Here is a 12034-nt window from a genome sequence, read left to right on the forward strand (position 1 = left end):
TCACTGTCACACTAACTGTGAAAATCGTTTCCGATCAATAACTCGTCGACGATTTGACTGATTGGCTTGCGAATTCTCCTGTGCATTCGCCTTGGACAGTTGATGACCCATAATGAAATTGTGGTCACTAGGTCAAAGGTCAAAGTCATGTTCACACTTAGTGGTTTCCGATAAATAACTCGTCAATGAATTGACCGATTGGCTTGATACTTCACATGTGCATTGGCCTTGGGAAGTAGATGACCCCTATTGAAATTAAGGCCACTAGGTAAAAGGCCAAGGTCACTATCACACTATGAATGTATGAAAATCGTTTCAGATCAATAACTCGTCTACCCATTGACCAATTTGCTTGATATTATTTACATCATAACAATATTACTGCTTTTGACTTTATATGCATATAACTCCGTGTAGAACTGCAGTTATAATTTACCTTTATATTTACCATGGTATGTTTGCATTAATCTTAAGTCGTTGTCTTGTTTAATAATTCACGACCGTAAATAAAGGGCGCCACCTATTTTTGGAGATGCATTAATAATTGAGCTAGGTAAAAAAAGCAAAATTGACTGTGAGATCGGACGTGCAATTAAAGAGTTGCATTGACGTTGTATACTTGCTTAAAACGACTACCACACAAGCAATATAACTATTTGGCAATTAAATATTTAATGTCTTAAAAACAAAATACAGCCATAACATTTTACAAATTAGTTCATTTGTAACACACTAATTCATGGAAGGCATTGTACTTTGCAATTCTTATATTTTTATAACCTTCCTATCAATCTGCTCAGACTGACAGTTATCATTTTGATAAGAGAACAGGACAAAATATTTTTTCGGCACAGCTGTTAAACCCATCTTTTCACCTTAAATGACCTTTACATAACGCCAGCAGACCCGAATGAATATACTCCATGTATTCTATTAGCTGATTTTAGCATAATCCCCGGAACATTGGCACCGCGTCTTTGTAGTATAGGATATAACACTAATCAGTTTTTAGAATGCAGACTTCTCCCTGCATGTTCATTTGTTTCTCAGTTACAACTATGCATTACTGGTAAATTCCATCCACAAGACTTTCAGGGTCAGAGCTGGGTAAGTAAAAGGTCAGGTGAAGACGGAATGTACTATTAATAAATGCCTTATATTGATTACACACTATTGCTTTCAAGATATCAAATAACACGAAATGTCTTGCAGTGTAAGAAAAATTACCGAAATAGTAAAGGGTCCGTAATAGAAGGGAAATCTTTTAATTATATTGCCGCATATGTGAACGTACGAGGACAGTCTGTCTGAAAATCTTTCCTGCAAGCCAGAATAGGCTAACGACTTTTGACAGTTTGCTATAAATAACATATTGCTACTTAAAAAATCTTCTTAAGTATCATGGTTTAATGTGCCATTTACTAAACGTAATGAGATTTTTTTTAATCCGAAAATAGGACTTTTTATATCGGAAGGCGTAGCCCCTGACCAGACTGTGCAAGTGCAGGTTTGAGCTACCCAACTGCATCTAATTCTTGACTTTTCAGTCAGAATATTCGCCGATTACATTTTAAAAATATAGTATATTTAGGACTGAAACATTGATAGAAGGTTTATTCGATTTTCCGCACCTCAAATTCCTAAATTGAATTACTTTTTTGTGTCTACAAATATATCTTTATAGACAGAGTTGTTTTTTGTCTAGTCGTTGTGCGTAAATATTATTTCTGACAGACTGTTGATCTTATAACATATCGTGTAGTAAGTCTTAAGACTGTCTATTGTTTCTTTGGGATAGACAATCTGAACGAGGTGTTAATAGAATAGAGTAAAATGCCGTTAATGGTTGGGGTTTTTTATTTCTCAGATATTATCGTTCTTTTTTGCCCCCAAGACTTATAGGTAGTCTAGAATAAGGCGTTAACATCATTTTATAACATAAGTTTATAAACATGTCATTGTCATAGTATGAATCGCTTATTTATCCTACAAGAAACCGTTTAAACAAATGTTAGAAGTATGAATAAGTATTATGGTAAACAATTGCTTCATCTAAGAATGTTTATTAATACTCTTTGAAATAAAAGGTAATTGAATAAAACTGTAAATTTGTTATTGCATTGAAAAGTCTATAATATATAATATATCCTTGGTATACTTAACTGTCATTTAAATTATAAAAGTGTAGTACTCCAGTTTCTTTTTTTTTTTTTGGTTAATATTATTATTCTTTCCATATTGGAATTGTATATGCAATTGTATGATATATTTGGGTCCATTCGTTTTCTATTTGTTAAAAAATGATGTTAAACTTGGGCTATTGGCCTTGTATTGGCCTTGTATATAATTTGAAATAAACCTTAAACCTTATACGTTAGAGAAATAAATCACTGTAATGAAACTATAGTCATGTTAGTGAATTACTGTTGATTGTCTTTATAAATGCCGGTTTTTTCGAAACAAAAATGTTGGAAATACAAAATATTTGTATTATTATTACAGTAAGGAAATATTATTGTGTCATTTTCAATTAATTTATTTATTTAACTGTATACATAAATACTCTTGCTGATATTGGACTAAGCAAATTACAATTTGTAAAACGTTGACGGCCCGATGTCGTTACCGATATTTGACAATATTAAAACCTTGTTAACACTCTTGAGGTAAGAATTATTATTCAATATTTATTAAACCTGGTCTGAACATGTGTTTAAATGATATTTCGGCAGAGTTCGAAAATGGTTCCAAATTGTCGGTGCTCATTCTTGGCCTAAATGGAAGGGCGGTCCGCCCTGCCCTTCCAAAGACCCGCCCTGCTATTCCGAGGCCCCGCCCTACTCTTTAATTTGTCCTTTCACGATTGACTACATGTTTCATAGCATATGGACATGTTTGGGACAATATAGCACCTTAATAATGAAGCTGATCCTGTTCAAGCCAGTCTGAACGCCCTCCTTTGTGTTTGATTATCGATTGCCGGGCTGCGACCAGATATATCCGGTCAAGCAATAAGTAACATAGACCAAGCTGAGACCGTAATTATCCGACAAATCTTTTCATGTCCTCCACTTGCTGGGTGCTTTTCTATATAAATAATATTTGACATCCTGCATGCTCTTTATTATCCATCACTTTAAAGAAATGTAAAGTGTTATAGTTTGTTAATTTTCTAAGCTCATTTTGGCTGAATGAAACAGATTGAAACTTCCAGTAAACAATTGTCAATGGGACCCGCCATTTTTATTTAAAGCTATAATGTATAGGTGGTCACGAATCCATCCTTATTATTGTGAAGAAATTTCAAACATGTTTTCTAAACACATATTGTTTAATTATTTATCTCAGAACTATATTCAGTAGAAAAAGCTTATCCTTTTTATCACCCGCCGAAGGCGGAGGGATACATAATTGGTGTTGCCCGTCCGTCCGTACGTTCGTCCGTACGTCCTTAACAAACGTTTAATTGCTATATCTCTGTATAAGATATGAAATTAAACTTTATTGGTGTATAGATACCCGATATTTATGAAGAGATGTACCCAGGGGGGCACACGTATACGGGAGCTTACCGCGTTTAAGTAGGAAAGTTGTTGCAAAACTTCAAAGATGGCGTCGTTTGTTGGATTTTCTTAAAGGAAGGGAGGATATTTTCACCCGGTAGGCCCCTTTGTATTTATAATTATTTTAAATGAATACGCCGTTTCGGCTCTCCGGTGTGTGTGCTTCCCTCGGTTTCTTGTTTCAAGATCGTAGACGTCGGGATAAAAAAGTTATTGAAGGAAAACCGTCCACAAATCTGTTGTCTACTTACGGGACGTTCGAGAAATTGGATGTACAAATATCATTTTCTCTTATAATACACAGTATTGAAACACGTGAACAGTAAAATATAAATAAAATCATGATTATTTCATTTTACCGACGCCGTTTTATCACTGATAATTAATTTATTGGCAAACATTATTGGTTTAACCCCCTTATTTGGAACTGACTTCCTTTTAAGCACATTTGGGACCTGACTTCCAAATGACAAACAGCTCTTTCATATGTAAAAGAGCTTGACATGATATACCTACCCATCTTAAATAAAGTGTATATGTGTACTTCAATATATTTAGTTTTATAGCATGTTACGTGGTGCAATATAAGTGTTTTCTTAATCACGTTACTTACTGTAGAATAATAATAATGCTGTTCGAAAAACCTGCCGACCAATTGAATCAATTCACCTATTTTCAAGAAGATGGGTTGTGTGGTGGCTGATGTACGAGATAAAAGAACGTTTATCTTTTAGTAATATTATAATTAATTTCATGTATTTTATGACGTGTCGACCTTATTCTGCTATGAACTTATTTTAACCATTCTTTTACTGTCTTTTCAGATGATGCAGCTTAAAGGGCGAAAATAAGTGCATCTTTCGTAGCAGTATATGTAATGAGGAATTTTACATCAGGGGATGATTGAGATATCATGCCCCATTCATGGACCACATGAGTTTAAATGTAGAATATGCAAGAAAGAATCCTTCAACAGAGCCGGACTAAAACAGCAAATAAAAAAACACGAACATAACAAAACATGTACAGCTGATGTTTGTAGTGTTTTTGTTTTATTTATAAAGTCTACATAGACACGTCTGACATATAATTGCTATGAGTGCTACTTACTTACACGTTTTATTCCGTATATGTCATGATGCTAGTTTCTCACTTTGTTATGAAAATAAACCATTATCTGTGTTACTTCATTTCTTCCTACGATGTCTCTGCATAAATTTTCAATTGTATTCAGCACTTACATACATGATAAAAAAAAGATTTGGGTCGAATTTAATTCGTTATGCATTTGGCATATTAACATTACTTACGATTAGAAGGCAATTTTAGGAACAAACGAAATAATATTTCTAAGTGAACCAATACTTTATTCCCTCAATACAACAGTCATAAATAATATGTATTCACATAGGTATAAAAGAGAAAAAACATACATGTATAAAAATTATATTGATCACTTCCACTGAAATCATATCGTGTATTGCATTTGCACAAATCTTTCTATCCACTACAAATTCACTTTTTGCGATTATAATATAGTGACCAACTCAGAACTGGTATAAAAGAAGGTCGTCCAAAATGTGTCACATCAAAGTCACATACATGTATTAGTATCGTTATGGTAAAACGCGTCAAATGTCATTGTATTAAATAAACAATTCATATTTAAGTATCATAAAAAAACATCCACCGATATGCATCTTCTAAGCAGATGTCAGGTATTCCAAATTGCTTCATGTATTCCGAATCGCAACAATGGCAGTATTTGGTTACATCAACCTTATACTAGTATCAAACCGGCTTTACCCTCATCTGTTTTTCATTACACTTTTATTGCACGTATATGTGATTGTTTGGCAAGGTACTTCGACGTAATCTTTTTTGTTTGATTGGTGGGTTTTCATGTACCTATCGCATTATAGAGCGGTACACACTTCGTTACGCCATTTTTTTTTAATCTTGGCATTGGCATCCTCCACATATATAACTGGCGTCTAGATATCTGGAAATAGTAAGCATAGTATTCCGTTGGATGCATATTCAAACATAAGTATGTCCATATGTGTTAAAATAAACAGGTAAGAATTACACTGTGTTTATAATACCGTCGAATGTCTTATATTACACACACTAAACGTTAGCGTTAAGTACGCGATAAAACATATAATAATACAAATTAATAATAAAAAATTAATAGAACAAATAAAACTCTTGATTTCTTCAAGTGAAAATGTTTTCCAAGACATTCGCCCCAATGCTGAATTCATTCACTTAAGTTATTTCGCATAAAACCTTGTAACATAGAAAAGAGCTGTTAATCATTTGGAAGTCAGGTCCCAAAATGTGCTTAAAAGGAAGTTTAGTTCCAAAAATGGGGGTTAACCCGTTATAATTCGGCATTAAAGGAATTAATAGACATAACAACACGTCGAGATAATAAAATATTCGTGATTTATGTTATATTTTACTGTACACATGCACAAATACTGTTTATTATGAGAGAAAATGATATTCGAACATCCAACATCTCGAAGGTCAAGAAATTAAACAACAAATTTGTCGACGGTTTTGCTTCAATAACTTTTTTATTCCGACGTGTACGGTTTTGAAACAAAAAACCGAGGGGAGCACAAACACGGTAGAGCCGAAAGGGCTTATTCATTTAAAAGAAATATAAATATAAACTGGCTTACCGGGTGAAAATATCCGCTACTCCTTCACGAAAAACACTTAAACGACGCCATCTTTGAAGTTTTGCAACAACTTTCTCACTTAAACGCGGTAAGCTCCCGTATACGCGTGCCCCCCTGTGTACCATCAACAAGAACCATAATCCGACAATCTCTTATATAATAGTTATTTCCCTTTGTTTGCTGTTTTATATGATGTTACTTGATATTTATGAGGAGATTTGCCTTACACAAAACAATAATCTACACTTTCTTAAATAAGAGTTATTGTACTTTGTTGTTTTGAGTGATATAACTTTCAGGGTCATATCTCAGATTCGCTACAATATTTCAACATGAAACTTCATGGATGTACAGATATCAATGAGAGAAATTGCAATGTATACGCAAAATTACCATACACTTACTTATTTTGTTACCGTTAAGAAAGAGATTTGCACATATTCATTACCACAATTCATTTGGCGGTGGTCATCAATGGAACGAATATGCTTGTTGCATTTATTTTGAACATGAAATCCAAATGATTATATCCTTTTAAATAAAACAAAATCATGGCACACTGTTATGACTCTAGGAAGGACAATTTGTAAATTGTTTCTCCATTGTAAATAAGATCTGAACAATGTAAAAGAAGAGCATCTCTTGCACGTTAAACATATAACATAATTATTTCCCATCAGATATAAGTTTGAAATTGAAAACAGTACTCAAATTGAGGTAAATTGAGGTAATAACTTCCAATTGTAAATCAACTTTCACTTTTAAACTTAAGTTAGTTGAAGCAATCGAACGAATAATTTTGTGTTAATTTGGTGGTCACTAGTCACTGAAATGATTTTTTATAAAATTTAAAGTTTTATTTAATAATTGTGTTACATGCATTAGGGCGTAATCGTTAACAAAAGTTTCATGTTAAATGCTGATGAAAGTAATAATACAATTAAATGTATATATTATAGTTTATCAATATTTTATTGCATGGTTATTAATGTATTCCAAATCGCAGAGATTGTATTCGCATGGTTTAATAATAATAATAATGGTAAAAAGACATTTTAACAATAATTAATTTAACAATTTATATGCTATCCGGAGAGCTATGCAAAAACGACAAAGCGCTTGAAACTGCACTTGTGACAAAATACTTCGCGCTCGAAAATGCCCTTTTTACAACCCCCCCCCCCCCCTGATCTTTTAAAATCTTACCTGAAGTACTCAGTTTGTTGAAAAAGATAGCCCCCAGGGGGCGGGATAGTTTTCCTTATATGGCTGTAATGAAGCATTGTTTTCACTCTAGAAGTCAAATGTATTGGCCAATCTTCATATACTTGGTCAGAACACTTGGTCTAATGTTGTCACTGCTGAGTTAACAAATTGTTCGGTTTCATTGGAAAACTTGTCCGCCCTAGTGCGGGACACTTTTGCCTTATATGGCTGTAGTAAAACATTGCTTACACTCAAAATCACATTTTGAGTCTAATTTTCTTGAGACTTTGTCAGAACATTTGTTAGTCCCCGCCAAAGGTGGAGGGATATAGCGTCCGTCTGTCTTCCGTCCGTCCGTCAATGCGTCCTTCCCTCCGTCTGTCTGTCTGTCCTTCAGTAAGTACGTGTGTCCGATGCACATCTCGAAGACTTTAAGAGTTATCATTTGAAACTTAATAAATATATTTCATAGCCCATATATGCATGCCCCAAATACGGGAGCGAACTGTGTTTTAGTGAGATTAATTGGAACTGACTTTCAAAATGGTGTCGTTTTCGTGATATTCGCCAAGTAGTTGCGCGTATTTTAATCCTGTAAGCCACTTTATATGTGTATACTTCTTTTCAATGAATACGCCCTTTCGGTTGTACGGTGTTTGTGCTTCCCTCGACTTTTGTTTAAAGATCGTAAAAACGTCCAAAAATGTGTACTTTTATTACTTGACTTTTGAGATGTTGGATGTATAAATATAGTTTTTTTTAACAGTATTTTCGAATGTTCACATTAAAATATATAATATCAATCACGATTATTCTATGTTCTCGATTCATTGATAACTCAAGAACATTTTTAATGCCGAAGAATAATGGTTTAACTCTTTTTTTTTGGAACTGACTTTCCTTTAAGCATATTTCGGGACCTGACTTTCAAACGAACAACACAGCTTATCTCTATCTTAGAAGGTTTTACACGAAATAGCTGTCGTCAATGAATTTCAAATGTAAGCAAATGTTTTGAAGTACTTTTTCTCATTGAAGGTAAAGAGTTTACTTTATTTTATTTTTTTGCAGTTGACCCAGTATGAAATATATGAGGAATTGTTTGGTTTTAAGTCATTAGCGCAAAGGTGGCATAAACATTGACTTGAATATTTTCCCACATACGTAAGGCTAACATCTAGTATCCGTAATATGAACCATATGTCGGTATTATTTACACAGATTGTACTGGTTTATTTTAAAGATACACAGAAGATATCTGAATATATGCATTGTGGGTTGTTCCTTGGAAACACAAACACCACCTTTTTGGATAGAAGAGTGAGTATTGCTTTGAAATACATCCTATATGTAAACAAACTAAAACACATAAGTAAAACTAGTGAAATGAAATTATAAAATTTGTTAACACATTTGAATTTTCTGATATAATTTTACTTACTTAATTTAGTAGTTTCCCGCCTTTACCACTTTTATGTGTTTCCTTTAGTGGGAAACGTGTTAACCCTAAAGCTTAACTGAATCCATGTGCATGAGAACGTGGTTTCCTCCGATCCTTAAGACGCTTGATTGGTTGTGTAAAGCGTCTAGGCGAGTCTGAACGTAAACACGGAGTAAATATCCTATATGTTCATAAAATTAGTAAGTGAAACTTTATCATAAAATTTAAAATTGATTACAATTTTAAATTGTGTATTTAAGAGTACTCTTGCAAATCAACATGTTTGTCAAATGTCTGCTTTCTTATGTATGTTTTAAAAACTGCACATATGCTGCAAAGTAGCTTGTTTGTTCATGATATCTAATCAGAACAAAATATTCATTTGTATCTTATGCTCTTGCCATTGCTCCTTCAGTACAAGGTTAAAATTACATGCATGTTACTTCTTTATAAATAGCATGTGTGCCCTTATTACACTTTGGCAATTAAAATGTAAGTTGTCATGTATGCATTAGGGTTGTTTATCTCATAATAATGTTTATTATAGTGACTGTCTTATCACGCAAACGTATGTCTTTGTTATGTCTACTTGATAGTTTTGCAACATACCAATACTGTTTAAAAATCTTTTGTAAAATAGCATGTGAACTTCTATTACAAATATCAACCTTCAATATATTTGTGCGTTTGAGTTAAGATCGAATGAAACCTGTATTATATATGGTATTTCAATCGGTATGCGTATCAACTTTTGAATTTTCGATTATCTGATACTATTAACGCGTAATAAGCGTTTACGATCTAAATTAAGATATGACGTACAAGTATAACATGTATCAATTTTAAATAGTTTATGCAATTACTATGTTAATTGTTATGAGCACATAAAAACGACAATAATTTCTCATAGAAACCCTAAGTAGTATACATTATATTAATCAATGAATTATAATGGCATAACTATGTATTAATGAAATACTACGAAATTCTATTTACTAACATAACATTTCGCAAAATAAGTCTTAAATTAACCAGTTACTGATTTTCATATGTTAGTTAATCCTTGTCATGTTTAGCCTAGCCGCCTTTCTTTATATTGTAGTCAGTTTTTTTTTCTTTTATGTGTGTTTGTTTATTGTTTATTCTTTGTTGTTGCTCCCGTTCACTATACGGAGATCATGCTTTTAAAAATCACTATTATTGATTATTGTTCGTGCTTCTTGTAAATGTGTCCCCATAACTGGAGAGGTATCCAGGGTAAACAGAAAAAGGCTTCAGGTATTTCAATATTTAAAATATTCAAATTGTGACATTTTATGTATTCAAGACACACATTTCGTTCGCGATCAAGATATAAAACTCTTTACTCAGAATGGGGTTCGGAATGCTTGATGTGGTATGGCTCATCAAAGCCTCATTCATTCATTCAATCCTCTCTGCGCCGTCTGGTGCTTAAGGCGACGGCAAGGGAGCGCCACTTTGGTCGATCAGCTGCTGTAGCGGTGCTGTCAGCAGAGTGAGGCCTCCGTTCTTGAGCTAACGCTCCACGGTTCGGCGCCACGTCTCTTTCGGTCGTCCACGATTTCTTTGTCCCTGTGGAGTCCATCTCAGTGACACCCTGGGTAGCGAGTCGGGTGCCATTCTGCAGACGTGGCCTAGCCATCTCCATCTTCTCAAAGCGATAATCTCCGCAATGCTGTTTGCGCCAGCTCTTTTACGCGGTTCCATGTTCGTGATCATGTTTGGCCAGAAGACTTTCATGATCCGTCGTAGGCACTTGTTCTGGAAGACTTCCAGTTTTTGCTCGATGGTAGCGGTGGTCTTCCAGCACTTAGGCCCATATAGAAGGACGCTCACCACGTTGCTCTTGAAGATGCGGAGCTTGGTCTGCATGCTAAGATTTGTGGTCCTCCAGATGGGCTTCAGAATTGCGAAGGCTTGGTTGGCTTTGCTGATTCTGGTGTTGATCTCCCTTTCACAGTCTCCATCTGTGGTGACTTTGCTGCCCAGGTAAATGAACTCGTCCACATCTTGCAGAGACTGGTCATTGATTGTGATTGGGTCGCCCACTCTGGTGTTCTATCTCATGACCTGAGTCTTCCCAGTATTGACCCTGAGACCTATGGTGCTTGCTAACAGTGCCATCTGTTGTGTCTTCTGCTGGATGTCCTGGTTCCTGCTAGCAAGTAGCCCGATATCGTCGGCGTAGTCTAGGTCATCTAGCAGCGAGGTCAGCGCCCACTGTATTCCTTGCCTCCTTCCCTCTGTGGTACATCGTATGATCCAGTCAATTGCCATTGAAAAGAGGAGCGGCGAGAGGATACATCCTTGCTTCACCCCAGTTTCCACCTTGAATGTTTCAGTGAGCTGGTTGTTTAGGACGACTCTGCACTTAAAGTTTTCGTACAGGGACCTGATGACGTTGACAAGTTTCTGAGGGATGCCATAATGTCACAGAATCTTCCAGAGGGAGTCTCTGTGTTGGCTGTCGAAGGCCTTCTCAAAGGCCACAAAAACCACGTAGAGGGATCCATTCCATTCATGGGATGCTTAAGGATCTGCCTAAGGACGAAGATTTGGTCGATGCATCCTGAAGCCAGCCTGTTCCTGGCGAAGGGTACTGTCCACTGCTGTTGTGATGCGTTGGAGGATGATGCGGCTGAAGATCTTAATGGTGAGAGATAGTAAAGTGATGCCTCGCCAGTTGTTACAGTTCCCCAGGTCTCCTTTCTTGGGCAGTTTGACAATGGCGCCGGTCTTCCATTCGCTTGGCGCTTCTTCACTGTCCCAAATCTTGTGAAGAATCTGGCAAAGAAGCTGCGGTGTCACTGTGTCTTCTGCTTTCAGCATCTCAGGGCATACTCCATCGTCGCCAGGCGCCTTCCCATTCTTCAGCTTACGGGTGGCTTCATTGACTTCCGTAACAGTGATGTTGCCGAGGTTGATGTCAAGGTCCTCTTCAGCTTCAGGAATGTCGGCTACGGTTGGTGGGTCTGGGCGGTTTAGGATGAACTCAAAGTATTGCTTCCATCTCTTCAGCTTCTCCTCTTCCACAGTGACATGAGTTCCGTCTTCAGCTCTCACAGGAAGGTCATGTTGCTGGCCGTAGTCGCCCTTCAGCTTCCTAGTGT

At 35.7% G+C, this 12034-nt stretch overlaps 1 protein-coding gene across 2 annotated transcripts in view; it reads left to right on the forward strand.

Moving 5' to 3' along the window:
- The window catches only part of LOC127833488 (aldehyde dehydrogenase, mitochondrial-like), a 315090-nt gene that overhangs the window by 158350 nt on the left and 144706 nt on the right, over positions 1–12034 (forward strand). The window lies entirely within an intron of this gene.

The sequence above is a fragment of the Dreissena polymorpha genome, chromosome 6, assembly GCF_020536995.1.
Source record: "Dreissena polymorpha isolate Duluth1 chromosome 6, UMN_Dpol_1.0, whole genome shotgun sequence".
In the NCBI taxonomy this organism is placed as follows: Eukaryota; Metazoa; Mollusca; class Bivalvia; order Myida; family Dreissenidae; genus Dreissena; species Dreissena polymorpha.